This window comes from Gorilla gorilla, chromosome 2, assembly GCF_029281585.2.
Source record: "Gorilla gorilla gorilla isolate KB3781 chromosome 2, NHGRI_mGorGor1-v2.1_pri, whole genome shotgun sequence".
Taxonomy (NCBI): domain Eukaryota; kingdom Metazoa; phylum Chordata; class Mammalia; order Primates; family Hominidae; genus Gorilla; species Gorilla gorilla.
The window spans coordinates 137,930,319-137,952,789 of NC_086017.1; the positions used below are offsets into that span (position 1 = coordinate 137,930,319).

General features: G+C 44.9%; 1 protein-coding gene and 1 pseudogene across 11 annotated transcripts in view; one reads left to right on the top strand and one right to left on the bottom strand.

Moving 5' to 3' along the window:
- The window catches only part of CHCHD6 (coiled-coil-helix-coiled-coil-helix domain containing 6), a 249,715-nt gene that overhangs the window by 44,967 nt on the left and 182,277 nt on the right, over positions 1-22,471 (top strand). The window lies entirely within an intron of this gene.
- LOC109026081 (protein RCC2-like) overlaps positions 17,308-22,471 on the bottom strand; it is a 78,463-nt pseudogene continuing 73,299 nt past the window's right edge.

The window sequence follows — 22,471 nt, forward strand, 5'->3', positions numbered from 1 at the left end:
TGAGAAGCAGCAGGGAGCATGTGAAAGGTTTTCATAGAGATTCTGGGGAAGATGGCAGAGTGGGCAAGAGCAGAGGCAGGGGAATCAACAGGACTCCCAAGGGCCCTTCAGAGAGATCATGGTGACCCAGACAAAGGACAGTGACAGTATCTGGGGGAAGAATTATGTGGAGAAAGAAATGACACATTTGGTGAGGATGGGGGCTGTGGGGTGAGAAAGAAGGAGGTGTTGAGAATGACTCTTGGGTTTCTGGCCTGAGCCAGATGCCCCTTTTTGACAAGGAGATGCCTAGACTCCTCTCTGGCCTCCCTACCTCTGGGTCCTTCTATCAGTTATGGTCTAGATTGAGCTGCTGTAGCAGAGAGGCCCCCAGATACAGTAGCATAAATAAGAAAGACATGTTTCTCTTTCATGGAACTGTCTAAAGGTAGTCCAAGACTGGTGGGAGCTCTGCCAGCCTCAGCAGTCTTGGTTGCAAAGTGTTTGCTCCATTTCTCTCCAGTTCCTGACCAGTGCGAAGGGGACACGGGCCATGTGAGTGCATTCCCGTTTGGCTCTTTTATGGGCAAGACCAGAACTGGGCTCCATCATTTCTGGACATACCCTGTTGGCCAGAAGATAGTCACATGACCACTGCTAGTGACAGGTTGTTTAGGAAATGTCTAGACAGTGTAGCTGGATGCCCAGCCAAAGCTCCATACCAAAGGAGGAGGAAAGAATGGCTGTTGGGGGACAATTGGAAATCCACCACTGTTGTTTGTTGCCTCCTCATTACCTCTTGAAAACACCCACATCCACCTTGGCCCGACGTCTGTTCAGGACCTCTGTTCTCTAGATGCTGGTTGGCCACACCTTTCCTGGTGCCTTCAGGGACCTCAAACTGAGGACATCCAGTACAGAACCTGTCTTCTCTCCATACCTGGGCTTGAATCATTTACAAAACATTGCGCAATTGGGATAGCTGCTCAGTTCTCCATAGTTAGCAGTGGAGGGGTCCTCGAGAAGGCACAATGCTGTCAATTCTGCCCAGACATTCATGGGGGTTGCTTCTGGGGAGCAAGCAGGGAATATCCCACAGAGTTGTCTTTGACTATTTTCTCCTAGTGCTCATCTGGCCTTCCAGGCAGCTGACCTCAGGGCTTCCACTGAGACCCCAGATGTGCGTGTCTCTGTTTGGAAGATGATCTGTTAAGATGCCACCCATGGCAAAGCACACAGCTCTTCCCCTGGCTGGCTGTCCAAAGTATGGCCCTGGCCAGACCTCAGATGGGGGCAGTGTTTTCTACCAGATCAGACAGAATCGGAGAGAAGTGCTCCAGAGTTGGCGACTCCCTCCTGGGAATTGCTTCAGGATAAGGACTGAGATGGAGGTCGAGCCAGCGTGGCCTTTGGTGCTAGAGGGTCTGCTAGGGGCAGGCCTTGGTTGGGCATGGCTGCCTCTAGGCCTGAGTCTTGAGTGCCTGGATACCCCTAGCATGCGAGGCAAGTTCCCAGAGCTTTCTCCCAAGCCTCCCTGTAAATGAGCAGACCCACCTAGCTTTAATGCTAATTTCTTTTGCAATGAGCCTGAACTTCCTTGTTTCCCAGTTAAAGCCAGCCCATTAACACTGCCCCATCTGTCACCATAAATGGAAAGTTTTTCTAACAGGTGGGCAGGCAGTTCTCCCATGCTAATGAGGAATTGATGACGTTCCTCCAGGAACTGACATCATGGCTATGGGCCCTGCCTTTGCTGTCTCCACAAGAAGGCACAGCTGAGCAAGGGCAGTTGGTGCCCCGTGCTGACCCCAGCACAACATCATGACCTCTTGAGGATCTGGAAGGGTAGGAGGGAGAGGAACGGTGGTCTAAGGCTTCTCATCTTTCTTGCCCTCTGGCTTTCCCTGGAGTCACCACCGGTAGGGCTGAAAAGGAATGTGTGTTTTTCTTTTGTGTTCAGGCCTTGCCGGGCCTCTGGGGGACTGTTATTTTTTTTTTTTTCCTCTGGGCCTCTGGTCGCACTTCTTTGAAGGCAGTTCTTTTTCTCACTAATAAGAATTTGCCACCATGTGTGGTAGCTCATGCCTGTAATTCCAGCACTTTGGGAGGCAGAGGTGGGCCGATTGCTTGAGGCCAGAAGTTCGAGACCAGCCTGGGCAACATGGCAAAACCCTGTCTCTACAAAAAATACAAAAATTAGCCAGGCGTGATGGTGCACACCTGTGGTCCCAGCTACTGGGGAAGCTGAGGCACGAGAGTTGCTTGAGCCTTGGAGGTTGAGGTTGCAGTGAGCCGAGATCATGTCACACTGCACTCCAGCCTAGGTGACAGAGTGAGACCCTGTCTCAAAAAAAAAAAAAAAAAAAAAAAAAAATAGCGCCTGCATTGCCCTAACTTGATTTTTATGTGTTCCTCTAGGGTAGCCCAGATTCTGCTCCTTTGCTGGGGCCCTCTAGCCAGAGCAGACCTGGGTTTTTAGGGTTTTAGAGTGTGAGTTTTTTGTTTATTCTTCTTTTGTTATGTCTAGCAGCTAGGATTGGAGGCTGCTGCAGCATGGTGTGAATTCAGGAGCCAGGTTGCCTGGGGTCGAATCCTGCTTCCCAGTTGTGCTCCCTGAGCAGGGCACTGAATCCTCTGTTGTCCCTGCTGGTGATCCTGCCTCCTCCCTGGATAGTCATAAGACTTCTTGAGATAAGGGACAAGCTTAGAGCAGCACCAGGTGCACAGCACATGGAATGTGCCTGTACTGCCCTCTGAGGTTTACCAGTTATGCCCCTCCAAGGCCTTGTACCCTGTCCACCTCCGGGACACGGCCTCATGCATAGTAAAAATCACTCATCTAATGGCCGTGTAAAAATCACAGCTTTTAGGCCAGAGTCTTAGGATGAGGCCAGAGCTTAGAACCTGTGTGTGTGAGTAGGGGCACTCTAGGACTAGCATTTTGGAATTGGCATTCCTGTCCCATGCATTTCCTGTGCTTCACTGGGGACAGGCTCTGGGTGCAGGAGCTGTTTGGGCTTAGAAAAGGTGGGGAAGAAGGCCAGGCTCTGAGAATGCAGCTCACTCCTTCCTATTTTTCATTTGCCACTGGTCCCTGGGCAACGGTTTTCTCCAACAGTTTTGGTTGTTGCCACAGCCAGAGAGAACCCCACTGTGCCTTGTGAATGAAGTCCTGGAACTGTTGGCAGGACTCTGGTCACAGCAGCCCCTCTTCTGGGATCCGGTCTCTTCCCGTGGTGTGTGAGCGGAGCCCACTAGGTGGCAGGCCTGGGCCACTTGTTGGCTGGAAGAACAGGCGTGCTGGGAGAAGGCCTTGGGCAGGGTGGGGAGAAGGCCCCTTCCCCCGATGTCATCCTCTGAGGGCCTGTAACCTGGTAGCTTTGAGACTGATTAAATCTAGCTGAGGAGGCTGAAAGACCTTCTACCCAAGGCCTGATCTTTCATCTCCTGCCCTCTTTTTGTTGGGAGACCTGGCTTTTTAGTGTTATCTGACCTCCCTTTGTTGTGGCTGCCCTGGGGGACAGGTTGACCAGGTTTGTACTGCCCTGTGGGGACTTAGCATCCCGTTCTTTCTCCCTGCCCCTTTAGTGCGGCTTGCTGAGGAAAGGCCCGCTTTTCTCTCACCCTGTTCTCCTCCTCATCCAGAAAGTTACTGATGGCTTGGCTTGGATCCAGAAAAATGTAAAGAAGGAGCAGTTGGGATTAGATGAGGAAGGAGAAATATTGGGGTTTTATGATGGGCTGGGCTGGGGCATTGATTCCTCAACCCCAGCTACTTTGTTCCTAGACCTCGTAAGTCACATTGTTTGTCATTGCCAGGTACCCGAGGTTAAGGCCAAATTAAGAACTGTGTCTGTGGACTGCTTCCCCAGCTGGCAGAGGGGCGGGGGATAGGAGGATTCCTTGCACTAGTCCTTCTCTTGGTAGCTGGTGGCACCCTTCAAGTGCCTTTTCCTTGGCTGCTTTTTGCAAAACAAGCAGATTCTGACTTTCTTGTGGGCGGATGGACTGTCACACGATTTTGGCAGCCAAGGGGATTTTTTCAGGGCCCAGGGAAGGCACATGGAGCAAACAGCTAACATATCAGTGGCTTGGACTTCCCATGGCAAGCAGCCGTTGCATGGAGGAACCTCAAGTTGGCATCTGGATATGGTCATGCTTGCTTGTTTCTGTGAAGAAGTCAAGGTTCGGCAGCAGGAGCTGTGCCGTCCTTTTGCCCACCTGGAGGCTGAGGAGGAGGGGCACTGAGGCACTCGTAGCTGGGTGCAGATCATTCCAAAGACATTCCAGGAGCATGCTGCAACCCGCCTGCATGCCTGCCATAGCTGCGGCTTGTAGACTGGCCTTGGGGTGGAGTTCTCTGTAAACATTGGACGGGGCATCTGTAGAAGTGGCATCAGCAGAGAGTTTGTCTCAACCTTATTGGGACCTTGGCTAGCATTCTCTTCCCAGATAAAGATCAGTGTCCTGCCTCTCTTGCTTCTCTTCATCTGCCCTTGCCCCTGTCTCTCTCTCTGGTGTACAGGTGCATTGCCCAGAGTTTCGTGGGCTGCCTTTCTGCAGCAGTGGGTGAAGAGAGGGCCCACGGGTTTGGTTCTTCCTGCTCTGTGGGCTGCAGTGCTCCAGCACGAGTCTGGGTGGCAGTGGGCACCAAGGGCTGTGGTGGGCACATGCTGAGCCTTGCTGGAAGTAGTACTACCTGAGAGGTACCAGCACGCGGCCTGGAGAAGCTCAGCAGTACCTGCTTTTCCTGAGAGGGGTGGAGAGGAAAGGGATTGCCAGGCTTGAGTGTTTATTGGGAAGGTGGTGTATAAATTCCATGTGGAGGCGGGGGATCCTGTTAGAATTATTCACATGCTTCCTTAGAGTCCCAGCAGCATTGACATCCCTGTTACCCTGATCTGTAATCTCTGGTTTGTCCGCATTAGTCCATAAAATAGTGATAGCAGTTAGAGCTGCAGTTCTTTGGATCACAGTCTGAACTGCCTTGAGAGAAAGTAGCAGGTAGTAGAAAAGGTTAAAAGAATCTCATCTGTGTTACTGAAACAAGTTGTGTGGCCTTGGCTAAGTGTCTCTGGGCATCACTTTCCCCATCTGTAATACAGGGACAGCAATATTGACTTCACAGGGTTGTTGCAAGGATCGAGTGTAAACATCTTCAGAGTGCCTAGCTCAGTGCTTCACCTGCCATAGGTCCTAGAAAGCAATCATTCCTTCCAAGAGATGGTGCCAGCAGCTGGCTCTGTCAGCATATACTGCCCTTCAGCCCCTAAGCCATGTACCCAGCCCTTTGGGATCATGCAAATCTCCCTGTGGACATCTGTGCCAGGACACCCAGTGGCACCCTTTGTGGCTGAGCTCTTTCTAAGGTACCGGCTATTGGCAGAGGAGCAAGCTGGGGTAAGGAGGCGAGCATGTCCAGGAACATTCTTTCTTTTCCTCTCCAAAGCAGGCTGTGTCTAACAGCTCAGCTTCCGAAGTGAAAATCCTGTGTTCTCCTAATTGGTTTTCAGGGGAGATTGATTTTTGCCAGTGTAACTGCTGCTAGGAACCCTGATGTCTCTCTCCTTAGGGATCACGTCCCTCCAGATGAATTTTGTTTTTAGTCCCCATCGAATCCACTTGCCACCTTTTCTAGCAGGACCTGTTTAGGAGCCCTGGAGATGAAATGGTAGGCCCTTTGGTGCTTTGGCCCTTGGGAGGCTGTCTCTCAGAACGTCTCCAGGCTAAGAAGCTGATGGGCAGGAAGGGCAGTGGCTGCAAGGAGGGAGTGTGGCTGCTGCCAGTCTCCTGGGTCTGGCATCTTCCCATTGGGGGCAACGAGTTGTCATATTCTAAAATCCTGATGAAGTGGGGAGTGTGGAGAGAATCCAAGCTCCTCGAGTACCTGAAGAACGATGGCCTGGAAAAGAGGAGGCCAGCTGTGTTCTGGCTCTAGCGAGGGCAGAGGAAAGTGGATTGGGCATAAGCAGTGCCAGCCAAGAACATGAGGAGGGAGAAGGGTTCAAAGAAATCAGAGTTGAGAACTCTCTTCAGGACCTGTCCTGGATGACAGGCAGCAGCTCTGTCTTCAGTCGGGAGGAGAGGTACCAGGAGGGATCAACAGCTGGGAATGGGTTTTTGAGGTTTCTGTGTCCATCTAGCTCAGCCCTGTCACCGTATAGGGCAGCCCGAGGCCCAGGGCGAGGCTAGGTGGCCTGTCCAAGAACCCAAGCAAATGCCCACATCTGCAAGTCCCTGGGCGTGTGTCTTGGGGCTCTGGGTAACATCCCTGGCTGGAGGGTCATCTCTGAGGCTCTGCAGCACAGCAGGTATGAGGGAGTGTCTTCCACACTGTTTCTTGAAATCCTGTCATTTCACCAGGCTTCCCAGAGAGTCTGCAATATATCTGTATTTTAGTCACTGTAGCTCTCTTTTTGGCAGCCCGATTATTTAGGCCTGACAGGTAGGCACAACTGTCTCATTAAATGCAGATATATTTGTGTGACTTAAAAAAATAGAACATTCTATTAGTCTAAAAAAAGATACCAGTAGCTCCCCTTTTATTCATAAACTCAATATATCAAAATTTGTGGTCATTAAATGTATGAGATGGGAATGAAGTCAAGGCTTCTACCTTCTTATTGTGAAATATCCAGGTGTTGGTGGCACTGTTGTCTATGTGTGTTTGTGTGTGTGTACACCTGTGTGTGCATGTGCATGCGTGTGTGTGTGTGTGTGTGTGTGTGTGTGTGTGTGTGTGTGTGTGTGTGTGTGTAGACACAGCCATTCCTTATGCCTGGTCCTGGATCAGGTGCTTTGCGTAGGTTTTCTCATTTGATTCTCACAGTGCCCCTTTAGGCAGGGGCAGTGTTGACCCTTTTTGCAGATGACTGTGAGGCTCTGGGAGGTTAGTAAACTGTCCAGGGCCGTGCAGTGGGTCTGTGCAGGGCTCAGAGAGAATCCCTGTTGCAGCAGCTGGTCTGTCTGTAGGTACTGGTGCTAGAGAGCCTGATGGACATTGCAGCTGGAACACAGGACCGAGTTTCCCACTGTGGTCGTGATTCTTCACCAACCCCTCTGCCCACCCCTACCTCGGACCCATAGCTTAGAATCTGGGGCTGGGGAAGGTAGATAGAGGAAATAGAGATTGCAGAAGCCTCTTGGGTGATTCTGTTAAATACACCCACTATTGAGAATCAATAGTTTTTGTAAAAGGAGAAAGATGAACATTATTAAAACGCTTCTCCTTTGTCTCCAGTAGAGCTGCCTGGGGAGCCACAGGCTGCTGGAGAGCCTGGCCTCCTGAAGGGAGGGTGTCCACTTGTTTCTCACCCCAGGTGGACCATGGAGAGCTTTTTCCATTCTGATGTACATGCCATATGCTTTAAGGCAGGGGGGAAGTGGAATGTGTAGCTCACCAGTGTTTTTCAGGATTGCCTCCCTTTATAAATCCGGGTCTCCCTACTCTGTCATACCCACACCATAGGCTGGTGGTCCTGGATAACCTTGAGCAAATTATAAACACTCTGTGGCCGCAGTTTCCTCCGTTGTAGTATCAAGCAGCCTCACAGGGCATGAGGACTAAATGGGAAATCATTTATTTACCTATTCACTCAACAGGTATTTATTGAAGATTCTGTGCACCATGCTCTGTTCCAGGCATTGGGGATACAGCAGAACAGAACAAAGCTCTTACCCTTTAGCACTTGCATACTAGTTGTATGGAATGTAAGGATGGAGAGATAGTAAACAAGTAGATTATAGGTCAGTGGTAAGTATGAGTGGTTAACCTTAGTCTGGTTATCCACTTGTGTCTTGTTAATTAAGGCAAGAATCACATCATGTATGTTTGTTTTCACCTGTATCCTTGTGCACTTGTAAATTAACTGGTGGTATTACAGATTTCTACCTCTTCCTCCTTTCTTTTTTAGCATAGGGAAGAAAGGCTGAACAACCACACGCGTATTTGTTTTTCTTGATAAAATCGCAGGTTGTGTAGGTTGAGCCTCCTAAATCTAAAAATCTGCAGTCTAGAATGCTCCCAAATTCAAAACTTTGCAAGTGCTGACATGACACTCAAAGGAAATGCTCATTGGAGCATTTTGGATTTTGGGTTTTCAGATATGGGATGTTCAACGTAAGTATAGTGCAAATATTCAAAAATCACAAAAAATTCAGTCTGAAACACTTTGGTCTCATGCATTGCGGGTAAGGGAAACTGACCCTGTGCTTGGGGACTTTGTCAACCTATCTGGAAGAAGTCTAGGGAAAAGTCCTTAACAACACTAAAGCAGTGTTGAGGTGGTGGTGGGGCAGGGGGGCTCAAAAGGAAGAGGGAAAATATTGCTCTGGAAAGACAACTTTAAAAGTAAAGGGCTTTGTTTATGGTGTATAGATCACTGGGAAAGTAGAGAAAGTGAACACAGACTTCTTCAGCAAGCTCAAACTAGTGCCAGGAGGCATTTTGCAAAGATTGAAGAATAGGACATACCACTTTTGCTTAGTGCATAGATATCTTGAGGTAGGTACCATGAGGTGGTACAGGTTAGAAATCTAAGCCAGTTTTAAGAAAACTGATGTTAAGCAAACTTAATACCTTCTGGACAAGTAGGCCACAGAAGCGAGTAAGAAATTGTAAGAAAACACAGCAGGGATTGGTGAGCACCTGCGTACCACAGAGCTCTGGGAGTATGAGCCCAGGGGTGCCCAGCTGCCGACAGGGGTATCTATGTGAATTTTTGGGTGTCAGCAACTAATTCAGACTTTAAAAAAGAAGAGGGAGGAGAAAGAGGAAGAAAAGGAAGAAACTGGTATGGTATAAACAAAACAAATCTGAAAGCTCAATGTGGCCCAGTGCCCTACCAGATTATAAACTGGTTTGGATGAACCCACTCTCAGGTCTTTTAGTGGAAGGCAGGTTTTTGGTAAGTTTTTGAGCTGGAATTTGGGACCAGATGAACTCTTGGGCAAGCCCTCTGTGGCCCGATGATAACCTTCAGTTTGCATCTGTGAAACAGGCCACTACCAGCTGCTCCATGTCTGTGGGGAGCTTTGAAATCTTGATTAAAAGGCCCCGGCTAAATAGAGAAGATGCTTCTGGTGTATTGACAATCTTTCTGTGGCCATCAGCGCCCATCAGCAGGTGCTGCCCTCAGCGTCCCTTCCAGCCTGTAGCTGTGTCTGCTATTTTTAGCTCTTCTGCAACTCCATTAACCATATCCACCTCCTCATGCCACTTGTCTGTATGTTTAATTATGTAAATGGCATTACAAATCACAGTGGTGTTGAACTACATCTCATTTCTCACAGCAAATCAAAGCATGTTACACTGTGTCTTTCTGGCCATTCATTCAATCTGAAGGTAGACACGGTAGAGGATGATTGCTTTCTTCTTGTGAGGAAGATGAGTTGGGAAAATGGATGTTTTGGTAAAAGTGATTTCATGGGATGCATGTGGGATCTCACTAAGCAGCTGACTTTTGTTCTTTTAACTTAAGATAATGGGTTTTGTGTCTATTAAGCCAGTTCTTTGCTGTCCCATTTTTAGCAATTGGCTTTAATTCTCAAGCCACTCTCAAGTTTGTAGGTGAGCAAGGAGATGTGTGCAGTCTTTGAACTATAGGAGGAGGACGAATGGAGCCAGTAAGACTTTCCTTTGCCAGGTCACTTGTAGGAGGGATGGGTCTGAGACCGCCCTGTGTCCTCCTCTCTCATTACCTCCAGAATGTGTTCTTTTAGAAAGCCACCCTTTCTGTCTACCCTGCGTCACTTATGTTGTAATAGAAGCTCATTTCCTTTTGACTGGTGTTCAACAAAGAGTAAACGGTCAGTACCCTTCCTGGAATAAGTCTTCACTTTTTGTGCTCTGCTTTGGATCGCATCTGTGGGCCCTGTGTGCTTTCTCATTGTCCGCTACCTCTTGCTGTCAGCTCACCAGCGTGGTCAGGTCTGCCTGTTCTCGCCAGTCCAGCCCTGCGGCCTCCTGCAGCCCTGCCACCTTCTACCAGCAGCTCTTATCTCTCATTGCCTGTTCATTTGTGGTGTTGTTGTAATCCAGTGGTTAGCCCTACTACTCTTCTGAAATGATTTACTCAGATGCTTTCCTGCCTTCCAAAGCCAGAGTGTTCTTCAGGCCTCACTCTACCTGTATTGTTATTGAGTCATGTAAGAGTTACTTGGAGATATTGTAATTTCATCCATAAATACTTGAATATGCATCTCATCTCCTTAAGAACAAGAACATTCTCCTGTCTCACCACAATAAGATGATTGTACTTTCTACCTCATACGTAGGCTACATTCAGTTTTCCTTGTCCCAATCAAGTCTTTTGTAGCGGTCTTTTGAAATTCCAAGATTCAGTCAAGGACATGCATTTCTTATAGTTGCTGTGTCTCTTGTGTGCTTTAATCTAGTAGAAGAGTTTTCCCAGGCCGTATTTAGTCTTTTATGACATTGATATTGAAGAACCCAGCTAGACTGTCTCTACAAAACCACTTGGATTTCTCTGATCTTTTCCTCATGATGAGGTTCAGGTTAAATGGTTTGGTCAAATAGGCGCTACCGGGTGCTTTTGTGCTCTCCTCACTATATTATATCAGGAGATACATGATGGCAGCTCCTGTCACTCTTGGCACCATTAAATCTGATTACTTGGTTAAGGTGGTTTATACCACATTTTGCTATGGTAAAGGTACTGTTAGTCTGTTCTTGCATTACTGTGAAGAAATACCTGAGGCTGGGTAGTTTATAAAGAAGAGGTTTAATTGGCTTAGGGTTCTGAAGGCTGTACAGGAAGCATGGCACTAGCATCTGCTCGCTTTTGGAGAGGCCTCAGGGAGCTTTTACTCATGGTGGGAAGGCAAAGGGGGAGCAGGCGTCTCACGTGGTGAGAACAGGAACAAGGGCTGGGGAGGTGCCACACACTTAACTAGATCTCGTGAAAACTTGCTCACTATGGTGAGGACAGCACCAAGCCATGAAGGATCTGCCCCATGACCCAAACACCTCCCATCAGGCCCCACCTCCAACACTGGGGATTACATTTCAACATGAGATTTGGGTGGGGACAAATACCCAAACTATATCAGGTACCTGTTCCTTTTTGAAATTAGTAAGTAATCTGTGGGGTGATGCTTTGCAAGTGTGTGGGATATCCTGTTTCCAGCCTTTCGTCCAACAATTTTCTGCCCATTGATGATTCTTGATTTGTTTTTTCAGTTCTTCTATTGTGGTAAAATATATATAAAATAAAATTTGCCATTTAAGTCATTTTTAAGTATACAATTCATTGGCTTTAATTATAGTCACAATGTTGTGCAACCATCACCACTCTCCTTTTCCAGAACTTTTTCATCATTCCAAACTGAAACTGTACCCATCAAACAAAAATTCCCCCTTTCCCATATCTTTGGTCCTGTCAACTACTCCATTCTACTCTGTCTCTATGAATTTCACTACTCTAGGGACCTTATATAAGTGGAATCATAACAGTATTTGTCCTTTTGTAACTGGCTTATTTCACTTAACATAATGCCTTTAAGGTTTATCCGTGTTATAGCATGTGTCAGAATTTCTTTCCTTTTTAAAGCTAAACAATAGTCCATTGTATGGATAGACCACATTTATTCATCTGTTGATGGACACTTGAGTTGTTTCTACCTTTTGGCTATTGTGAGTAATGCTGCTGTGAACAAGAGAGTGCAAATATCTCTTCAAGACCCTGCTTTCAATTCTTTTTTTTTTCTCATTTGGAGGCAGGTCTTGCCCTGTCACCCAGGCTGGGGTGCAGTGGCACAATCATAGCTCACTGTAACCTCAAACTCCTGTGCTCAAGTGATCCTCCTGCCTCAGCCTCCTGAGTAGCTGGGACTACAGCTGTGCACCACCATGCCCATCTAATAAAAAATAATTCGTAGAGAGAGGATCTTGCTGTGTTGCCCAGGCTGGTCTCAACCTCCTGGCAAGCGATCCTCCTGCCTTGGCCTCCCAAAGCATTAGGATTATAGGCATGAGCCACTGTGCCTTGCCAATATATATATATGCACACACCCCCATAAGTAAAATTGTTGGATCATGGATTAATTTTGTTTTTAATATTTTAAGGAACTGCCTTACTGTTTTCTATAGCAGCCGCACCATTTTACATTCTTACCAGTTTCTCCACATCTTGGAGATGAGAGGTCCAGCTTCTCCACATCTTTGTCTCTGTCTCCATCTTCACATGGCATTCTTCCCTCTGTGTCTGTCTCTGTGTCCAGATGTTCCTCTTCAAAGGACACCAATTATATGACATTTAGGGCCCACCATAATACAGTATAACTTCATTTTAACTAATTACATCTGTAAAGAATGTAATTATCTGTTCCCAATTAAGCTCACATTCTGCACATCATAGCTAACTCCAGCCTCCAATGGCTGGGCTCAAGCAGTCCTCCTTCCTCAGTTTCCCAAGTATCTGGGACTATAGGCATGCACCACCATGCCTAGCTAATTTTTTTATTTTTTAATAGGGACAGGGTCTTGCTATGTTGACCAGTCTGGTCTCAAACTATTGGCTTAAGTGATTCTCCTGCCTTGGCCTCCTAAAGGGCTGGGATTACAAGTGTGAGCCACCGCACCCAGTCCTGTTAATTCTTCTTTAAATGTTTGGTAGAATTCACTACTGAAGCCATCTGGTTCTGGACTTTTCCTTGTTGGGAGGTTTTTGATTACTGACTTTGATTACTCTTGTTAAAGTCTTTTGAAATGTTCTATTTATTCTTGAGTTAGTTTAGGTAATTTGTGTGTTTCTAAGAATTAGTCCTTTTCATCCAGGTTATCCAATTTGTTGGCATATATTTGTTTATAATGCTCCTTATGTCCTTTTTATTTCTGTAGAGTCATTAGTAATGTTCCTATTTTTATTTCTTATTTTAGGTATTTGTATTTGCTATCTTTTTCTTTGTCAGTCTTGCTAAAGCCTTGTCAATTTTGTTGATTTTGGTTTTAACCAAATTTTGTTGATTTTTGGTTTTAAAAGAACCAACTTTTGACTTCATTGATTATCTTTTGTTTTTCTATTCTCTGCTTCATTTATCTCCACTCTAATAATCTTTATTATTTCCTTCCTTTTGCCAGCTTTGGGTTTAGTGTACTCTTTTTCTAGTTCTTTAAGTTATAAACTTAGGTTATTAGTTTGAGATCTTTCTTGTAATGTAAAGATGTATGCTGTAAATTTCCCCTTGAGCACTGCTTTCCCTCTATCCCGTAAGTTTTGGTATGTTGTGTTTTTGTTTTCATCCATTTCAAGTTATATCCTAATTTCCTTTTCTGTTTTCTTCTTTGATAAATTGGTTGTTGAATATGTGATTTCCACAATATTTGTGAATTTTTCAGTTTTCTTTCTCATTGATTTCTACCTTCATTCCATTGTGGTCGGAGAAGATACTTCTTATGATTTCTGTCTTCTAAATTTGTTGAAGCTTGTTTTGTGCCCAATATATGGTCTATGGGGAGTGTTCTACATATGTCTATTAAGTCTCATTGGTTTGTAGTATTGTTCAAGTCCTCTGTTTTCTTATTAATCTGTCAAATTGTTCTGTTTATTATTGAGAATAGGGTATTGAAATCTTGAACTATTATTTTAGAACTATTTGTCCCTTTTATTTTATGAACGTTTGCTTCCTATACTTTGGAGCTCTGTTTTTCAGTGCATGTGTATTTATACTTGATATATCTTCTTGATGAATTGACCCTTTTATTAACGTATATCCTTTTTTGTTTCTTGTGACTATTTTGTACTTAAAGTCTACTTTATTTTGCATATTATTATAGCCACCCAGCTCTGTTAGTTATTTTGCATACTTTCAGTTCCAACCTATGTGCCTTTGAATCTAATGTAATTTTCTTGTAGACAGTTTATGTATCCATTCTGCCAATCTCTGCCTTTTGATTGGAGTGTTTAATACATTTACATTTAAAGTAATTATTGAGAAGGAAGGACTTTTGCCATTTTTGCTATTTGTATAGCTTTTATTGTCCCTCAGTCCTTCATTTCTGCCTTCTTTTGTATGTAGTTGATTTTTCTAATGTAGTTAACTGATTTGATTCCCTTCTGCTTTCTTCCTTTCCTTTCCTTTCTGCTTCTTCCTTTCCCCTTTCATCTTTCTCCTTTTTCTTTTCCCTTTTCCTTTCCTTTTTCCCTCTCCTTCCTTTCCTTCCCCTCCCCTCCCTTTCCCTCTTCTCCCTTTTTCCCCCTCTTCTCCCCTTTTTCCCCCTCTTCTCCCTCCCCCTCCTCTTTCAACAAGGTTGTGCTCTGTTGTCCAGGCTGCAGTACAGTGGCATGATCATAGCTCACTGTAATCTCAAACTTCTGTGCTCACACAAGCCTGCATCAGCCTCCTAAGTACCTAGGCCTATAGGTGGTTGCCACCATGCCCAACTATTGTTTTTGTTTGTTTATTTGTTTGTATTTTTTTAAAGATGGGGTCTTGTTATGTTGTCCAGGCTAGTCTTGAACTCCTGGCCTCAGGTGATCCTCTTGCCTTGGCCTCCCGAAGTGCTGGGCTTACAAGCATGAAGTACCACACAGCCTCATTTCTTTTAGCGTATATTCTTCAGATACTTTCTTTGTGGTTACAATGGGGATTACAGTTAACATCCAAAATTTCTAACAATCCAGTGGAATTGATATCAGTTTAACTTAAAATCTCTGCCAATTCATGGAGACAGAAAGTAGAACAGAAGTTACCAGAGGCTGTGGGAGAGGAAGTTGAGGAATTATGGTTTAACCAGTAAAGAGCTTTTGTGTGGGATGATGCAAAAGTTTTAGAAATGGATAGTGGTGGTAGTTACTCAGCATTTTGGATGTACATAATGCTGAAATTGTATGCTTTACAATGGTTAAAAATGGCATATTTTATTTATATTTTACCACAGAGAATAAAGCTAAAAACAACTAACTCTGCTTCTATATAGCTCTGCTCCCCTATTTATGTTATCGTCACAAATTATATTTTTATACATTGTGTCCCAATAATATAGATTTATTTTTTTGTTTTCTAGACAATTATATCATTTATTTAAAATGTTTACTCTAAGAAATATATATATACACACACATATATACACATACATACATACATGCATATATATATATATAAATATATGAAATAATACAATTACAGCACTAAACCAGGCACCTTCAACCAAATCACAACCTTCTCTTTGATTCCCCTTCATGCTAATCGTCTTTCAAATTCTTTGTCCTGAGCTGGAAGACCAGTCAGATGCCCACGGGGTCAGCACCAAGCACGTTCCCAACTGGGCAACTGTGTACCTTTCTCTAGGAGTACAAGACGACCTTCCCCACAACTCCTTGTTTTAAAGGATTTAACCCATTCGGAAGTTCATTTTTTAATTTAAGCCAAAGGGAGGTGCGGGACAAGGCAGTCTTCACTTCGAAGGTCCCTTTCCTGCTCCACTCCCTGGCTAGGGTTCTAGAAGAGGCTGGCTGCCAGGTTTACGTGAGGCTGCCGGAAGATCTAAGTGCAGCTCCGCCCAGGGCGGCTCCTGCAAAGGCTAGGACTTCGGGTGCTGCGTCCTCAACCCTCTCGGTGACCACGACTCAAGGGAGAGACGTCAAGGATTCCAGGAGCACAGATGCCTGGGTTGCGTTCCAGGAAAGAGACCTGTCCAGGCAAACGGATCAGGCTGTCTCCTGGAAGTTTGAGTTAGAGATGGTGGTTTTGGGGTGATTTGGACAAATTAGGTTAGTTTAGCAAAGCTCTGAAGTGGCAGAAGCTTCTCCCCTGGACTACTGATTGAACACAGAACACGAGATGCACGTGGCATCTCTAAGACTAAGTCTTAGAGAGATGCAGGCCAGTTTCCTCCCATAGGGCCTTGGGACTGGCGGGACAGACACTGCTACGTGCCCTCCAAGGGCGGGAGTCACGGTAAGGAGTGACTGGGGTGGAAAATAGGGAAAAAAGCAACAACAACTAGATCATTTTTGGCATTTTAACATGGAGACAGTGACAAGTGGTAACAATAGCAAATGCAAACAACAACAACAAAAAAACTTGAAGAGACCAATATTTAACTTTCCCATCTACCCAGTTCTCACATTTAAGTTCTATTCTCATCTCCCCCATAAGCACCACTGAATTAAATATCTATTTTAAAGCACCCAAACCAGTCCAGACCCTCTGGAAACCAAGAGCCCTAGCCAGAGCTGTCGCCTCTCTTGGGTCCAGGTGAGAGGAGGGTTCCAGGAAAGGCACCTCATAACCCACTCAGCACAGCGAGCTCAGGCACAGGCACTTGACGGGGACACTGGTGGCAGTCACAGCATCCGTGCTGACACGCAAGGAAGGACATTCTTTGGTAATCTCAAATATTTGGTACCAGAGCCAAGCAAATGTGACTAAAGAGAGCTGAGTCAGCAGAACGGTACCCCGAGTCTCAGTAACAGGACGGCGTGTGCGACGCAGGATCCAGGTAGGGGAAAAAAGGAGACCAAAGCACAAGGTGATCAAGGCTGATACAGAAAGGGCTGATCCTTCTTGCAAGGACTGGAGAATGCACTTGACTGCTGGCTGATCAATCTCTAATTGGTGAGTGCATGTGACAAGGCTCAGCCCTGGCTCCACAGGGAACCACCTCTGCCCCACCCCCAAGTCCATGGTTCCACCATCACCTGATTTTCATTTGGACTTCTTTAACAGCTAAAGTAGATATAAATGGCTAAACACAGACTCCCAATCCCCCTCCAGGGGGACACTGCAGATTATAGGCAGCCAAGGGGAGAAACAGAACCAACACCGGCTTAGGCCAATCTGCAAGAAAAAGCAGGAAAGGAGGACCTGGATGCTTCCAAAGCATGTGAGCGTGGTTTTGGATGGAAGCAGGCCAGTGACTTTGCCTGGCTGCTGCTGGTTCCTGTAAGGGACATTTTTTCTGATTAAATGGCGATTCCTCTTCTATGTAGCATCTGCTTGGATCACGATGGTAATCATAACTGGAAAGGGGTGTTTTGGGGAGTGTATTCAGGAGAGGAAGAAAGAAAAAACTTAAAAAAAAAACCTAGATTGCTGAAAGTTTCTGCCTCTTGTAGGAATGGTAAGTCAACTATCAGCAAGTATTTTAATTCGACATTAAGGGGAAAAAAACGTACTTTGGAAAGCATACAGAACAAAAGGTAAATATTGGATCACTTGTAAAATGGAATCTTATGGAGTCTAAACAAAAATGCACCTTAGGTCAGCTTTTGCTTTTTTAAATACCTCGTTTGACTTCCCATCCCAGTGCACATGGAAATGACAGCTGCCACGAGAGGTGTAGAGTCGGAGAAGTCTCTGGGAGCATCAAAGGGTTTGGCGGTTGTATTCTGGTAGTTTCTTGATCTTCTCTTTCTCGGTCTCACTTTTGTCTCTTGGTGTCACCAAAGAGTGTGAGTAGCCCATGGTGACCTTCTCTGAGAAAATGCCATCCAGAGTCTTCACCTCCTGGGCTGCAGTGGAAGACTTGGGCTTGTGGTCCCTTAGCCCAGTTCCCCGAAGGTCGGTGATGGGCCCCAGCCAGCTATGGTGCTCTCTCGTTGGTGGCTACAATGATGCTGCTCTTCCCACAAGCCAGGCTCTGGATTATCCAGCCACAGAGGTCCTGCACTGCTTTTGGGTATGTGGTAGATTCACGGGAGGTGTTGGTGGCCCCCTAGAAAAACAGACCACCCACTTCACTGATGGCAAAGGAGCAGGTGTAACCAGTATAGATCTGGGACACCCGATGTCCAGGGAAGTCAAACAGCTTCACCAGGTGGGGGACCATCTCATCCTGCTCTGCGTGGCCCAGCCGGCCGTAGCCACTGAAGCCCCAGGAGAAGACTCACTTCTGGGAGTCCAGGACCAGTGTGTGGTTAGCGCCACAGGCTATGTCTCACACAACTACATTTGGTACAGGCAGGATCTGCCTCAGTGAAGATGGCCACTCACTGGGGAACCAGTCTGTAGTTGTACTCTGTCCGCTGTGCCCGGGCGATGAACTTCCCATCCGAGTTGTGTCCCAGCTGACCATATTCATGGCACCCAAAGGAATAGAGGTTTCCTTTGCAGTCCATTATCATACTGAATTCAGCCCCAAAGGCCATTTTGGTAATTGGCTGGCCATTGTACATTATCTGTGCGGGGCTGGGGATAGTGTCTGTCAGGTTACCAAGGCCCAGCTGCCCCATCTTGTTCTCCCCAAACGCGAACACGGAGCCCATTTCCATCAAGGCGAAGGTGTAGTTCTTCCCACATGCTGCAGACATGATCACTTCGTGGCTGAGGCCCTCGATGAGTCTGGGGGCTCCTACTCTCTTGGTGTCACCATGTCCCAGCTGCCCTTTCTCATTCCTAGATTTCCAAAGAATCTTTCCTGACTTTTCCTCCCATGCCTGTTAGGTGGTCTCTTTTCTGTCCAGACCATGATTTTCCCACCAGGCACCTGTGTGTTGTTAGCTTACCCAAAGCATTTTCTATTTTTTATTTCTATTTATTTATTTTCAACATTTAGGTTCAGGGGTGCTTGCGAAGGTTTTATTATATAGGTAAACTGCATGTCACAGGGGTTTGGTGTACTAATAATTTCATCACCCAGATAATTAGCCTAGTACCCAAAGGGTATTTTTTCTGATTCTCTCCGTCTTCCTACCTTCCACCCTCAAGTAGGCCCCAGTGTCTGTTATTCCCCTCCTAGTATCCAAGTGTTTTCATTGTTTAGCTCCCACTTGTAAGTGAGAACATGCAGCCTTTGGTTTACTGTTCCTGTGTTAGTTTGCTTAGGATAATGGCCTCCAGCTCCATCTATGTTGCCACAAAGGACATGATCTCATTCTTTTTTATGTCTGCATAGTATTCCATGGTGTACATGTACCACATTTTGTTTATCCAGTGTACCATGGATGAGTATTTAGGTTGATGCCATATCTTTCCTATTGTGAATAGTGCTGCAGTGAACATATGTGATATGGTTTGGGTCTGTGTCCCCGCCCAAATCTCATGTCAAATTGTAATCCCCAGTGTTGGAGGTGGGGCCTAGTGGGTAGTGATTGGATCGTGGGGGTAGATTTCTCATGCATGGTTTAGCACCATCCCCTTAGTGCTGTTTGTGTGATAGTGAGTGAGTTCTTATGAGATCTGTTTATTTAAAAGTGTGTAGCACCTTCCCTAACCTCTCTCTCTCGCTCCTGCTTCTGCCCTGTAAGACAGCTGTTCCCCCTTTGCCTTACACCATGATTGGAAACTTCCTGAGGTCTCTGCAGAAGCAGAAGCCACTATGCTTCCTGTACAGCCATGCACAGGAAGAACTTGTTCTTCTTGTGTACCTTTTCATCCTGTGCAGCAGAACTGCGAGCCAGTTAAACCATTTTTCTTTATAAACTACCCAGTCTCAGGTATTTCTTTATAGCTGTGCAAGAACGGACTAATACAATATGCGTGTGTGTGTCTTTATGGCAGAACAATTTATATTCCTTTGGGTATATACCCAATAATGAGATTGCTGGATTGAATGATAGTTCAATTTTAAGTTCTTTGGGGAATCTTGCCACATTTTCCACAGAGGCTGAAGTAATTTACATTCCCACAGCAGTGTCTATAAGCATTCCCTTTTCCCCACAACCTCGCCAACATCTATTATTTTTTGACTTTTTAATAATATTCTGACTGGTGTAAGATGGTATCTCATTTTGATTTTGATTTGCATTTCTCTAATGGTTAGTGATGTTGAGCATTTTTTCATATGCTCATTGGCTGCATGTATGTCCTTTGCCCACGTCTTAATGGGGTTATTTTTTTGCTTATTAATTTGCTTAAGTTTCTTATAGATTCTAGGTATTAGACCTCTGTCAGATGTATAGTTTGCAAATATTTTCTCCCATTTTGTAGGTTGCACGTTTACTCTGTTGATAGTTTCATTTGCTCTGCAGAAGTTCTTTAGTTTAATTAGATTCCATTTGCCAATTTTTGTTTTTGTTGCAATTGCTTTTGGTGTCTTTGTTGTGAAATATTTGCCAAGTCCTATGTTCAGAATGGTATCTTCCAGTATTTTATGGTTCTAGGTTTTACATTTAAATATTTAATCCATCTTGAGTTGATTTTGTATGTATTGTAAGGTAGGGGTTCAGTATCACTCTTCTGCGTATAGCTAGCCAGTTATCACAGCACCATTTATTGAATAGGGAGTCTTTTCCTCATTGCTGGTTTGTCAAAGATTAGATGATTCTTAGGTATGTGGCATTACTTCTGGGTTCTCTATTCTGTTCCATTGGTCTGTGTGTCTGTTTTTGTACCAATACTCTGCCGTTTTGTTTACTGTAGCCCTGTAGTATAGTTTGAAGTTGGGTAACATGGTATCTCCCGCTTTGTTCTTTTTGCTTAGGATTGCCTTGGCTATTTGGGCTCTTTTTTTCTTTCGTTTTTTTGAGACCGAGTCTCACTCTGTTGCCCACGCTAGAGTGCAGTGTTGCGATCTTGGCTCACTGCAACCTCTGCCTCCCAGTTCAAATGATTCTCCTGCCTTGGTCTCCCGAGTAGCTGGGATTACAGACCTGTGCCACCACTCCTGGCTAATTTTTTTTGTACTTTTAGTAGAGATGGGGTTTTGCCATGTTGGCCAGGCTAGTCTTGAACTCCTGACTTCAAGTGATCCACCCAGCTTGGCCTCCCAAAGTGCTGAGATTACAGGCATGAGCCACCATACCTGGCCTGGGCTCTTTTTTGAATATGAATTCAATATGAATTTTAAAATAGTTTTTCCTAATTCTGTGAAGAATATCATTGGTAATTTGATAGGAATAGCATTGAATCTGTAAATTGCTTTGGGCAGTATGGCCATTTTAATGATACTAGTTTTTTGTATCCGTGAGCATAGAATGTTTTTCCATTTGTTTGTGTCATCTCTGATTTCTTTGAGCCATGTTTTTTGTTTTGTTTTGTAATTCTCATTGTAGAGATTTTTTACCTCCTTGGTTATGTGTATTCTAAGGTATTTTATTCTTTTTGTGGCTATTGTGAATGGGATTGTGCTCTTGATTTGGCTCTTGGCTTGGATGTTTTTGGTGTATAGTAATGCTACTGATTTTTGTATGTTGCTTTTGTATCCTGAAACTGTGCTGAAGTTGTTTATCAGATCAGGGAGCTTTGGGCAGAGACTAGATATAGAATCATGTTGTCTGCAAATAGGGATAATTTGACTTCCTCTTTTCCTGTTTGGATGCTGTTTATTCTTTCTTTTGTCTGATTGCTCTGGCCAGGATTTCCAATAATATGTTGAATAGAAGTGATCAGAAAGGACATTCTTGTCTTGTGCCAGTTTTCAAGGGGAATGCTTCCAGCTTTTGCCCATACAATATGATACTGGATGTGGATTTGTCATAGATAGCTCTTATTTTCAAGTATGCTCCTTCAATGCCTAACTTATTGAGGGTTTTTAACATGAAGGGATGTTGAATTTTATAGGAAACCTTTTCTGCATCTATTGAGATGGTCATGTGGTTTTGTTTTTAGTTCAGTGAATGGGTTGAATCACATTTATTGATATGCATATGTTGAACCAACCTTGCATCCCAGGGATAAAGCCTACTTGATCATGATGGATTAGCTTTTCTGTGTGCTACTGGATTTGGTTTGCTGGTATTTTGTTTAGGATTTTTGCATCTTTGTTTATCAAGGATATTGGGCTGAAGCTTTCTTTTTGTTGTGTCTCTGCCAGGTTTTTGGTATCACGATGATGCTGGCCTCATTGAATGAGTTGTGGAGAAGTCCCTCCTCCTCAATTTTTTGAAATAGTTTCAGTAGGAATGGTACCAACTATTCTTTATAAATCTGGTAGAATTCAGCTGTGAATCCATTTGGTCTTGCGCTTTTTTTGGTTGGTAGGGTTTTTATTGCTAATTCAATTTTGGAACTTGTTATTGGTCTGTTCAGGGATTTAATTTCTTTCTGGTTTAGTCCTGGGAGGTTGTATGTGTCCAGGAATTTATCCACTTCTTCTAGATTTTCTAGTTTCTTTGCATAGAGTTGTTCGTAGTAGTCTCTGACAGTTTTCTCTATTTCTGTGGGGTCAGTGGTAATGTACCCTTTGTTATTTCTTTTTTTCTTTTTCCTTTTCTTTTTTTTTTTTTTTTTGAGATGGAGTCTTGCTCTGTTGCCAGATTGGAGTGCAGTGGCATGATCTCGGCTCACTGCAACCTCCGCCTCCCAGGTTCAAGTGATTCCCCTGCCTCAGCCTCCTGAGTGGCTGGGACTACAGGCACGTACCACCACGCCCGGCTAATTTTTTGTATTTTAGTATAGACAGGGTTTCACCATATTGGCCGAGATGGTCTTGATCTCCTGACCTCGTGATCTTGATCCGCCCACCTCGGCCTCCCAAAGTACTGGGCTTACAGGCATGAACCACCATGCCTGGCCCCCTAAAGGGGGGTTCTCCTCTCTTATTTTCTTTGTTAGTCTAGCTAGTGGTCTATCTTATTTATTTTTTCAAATA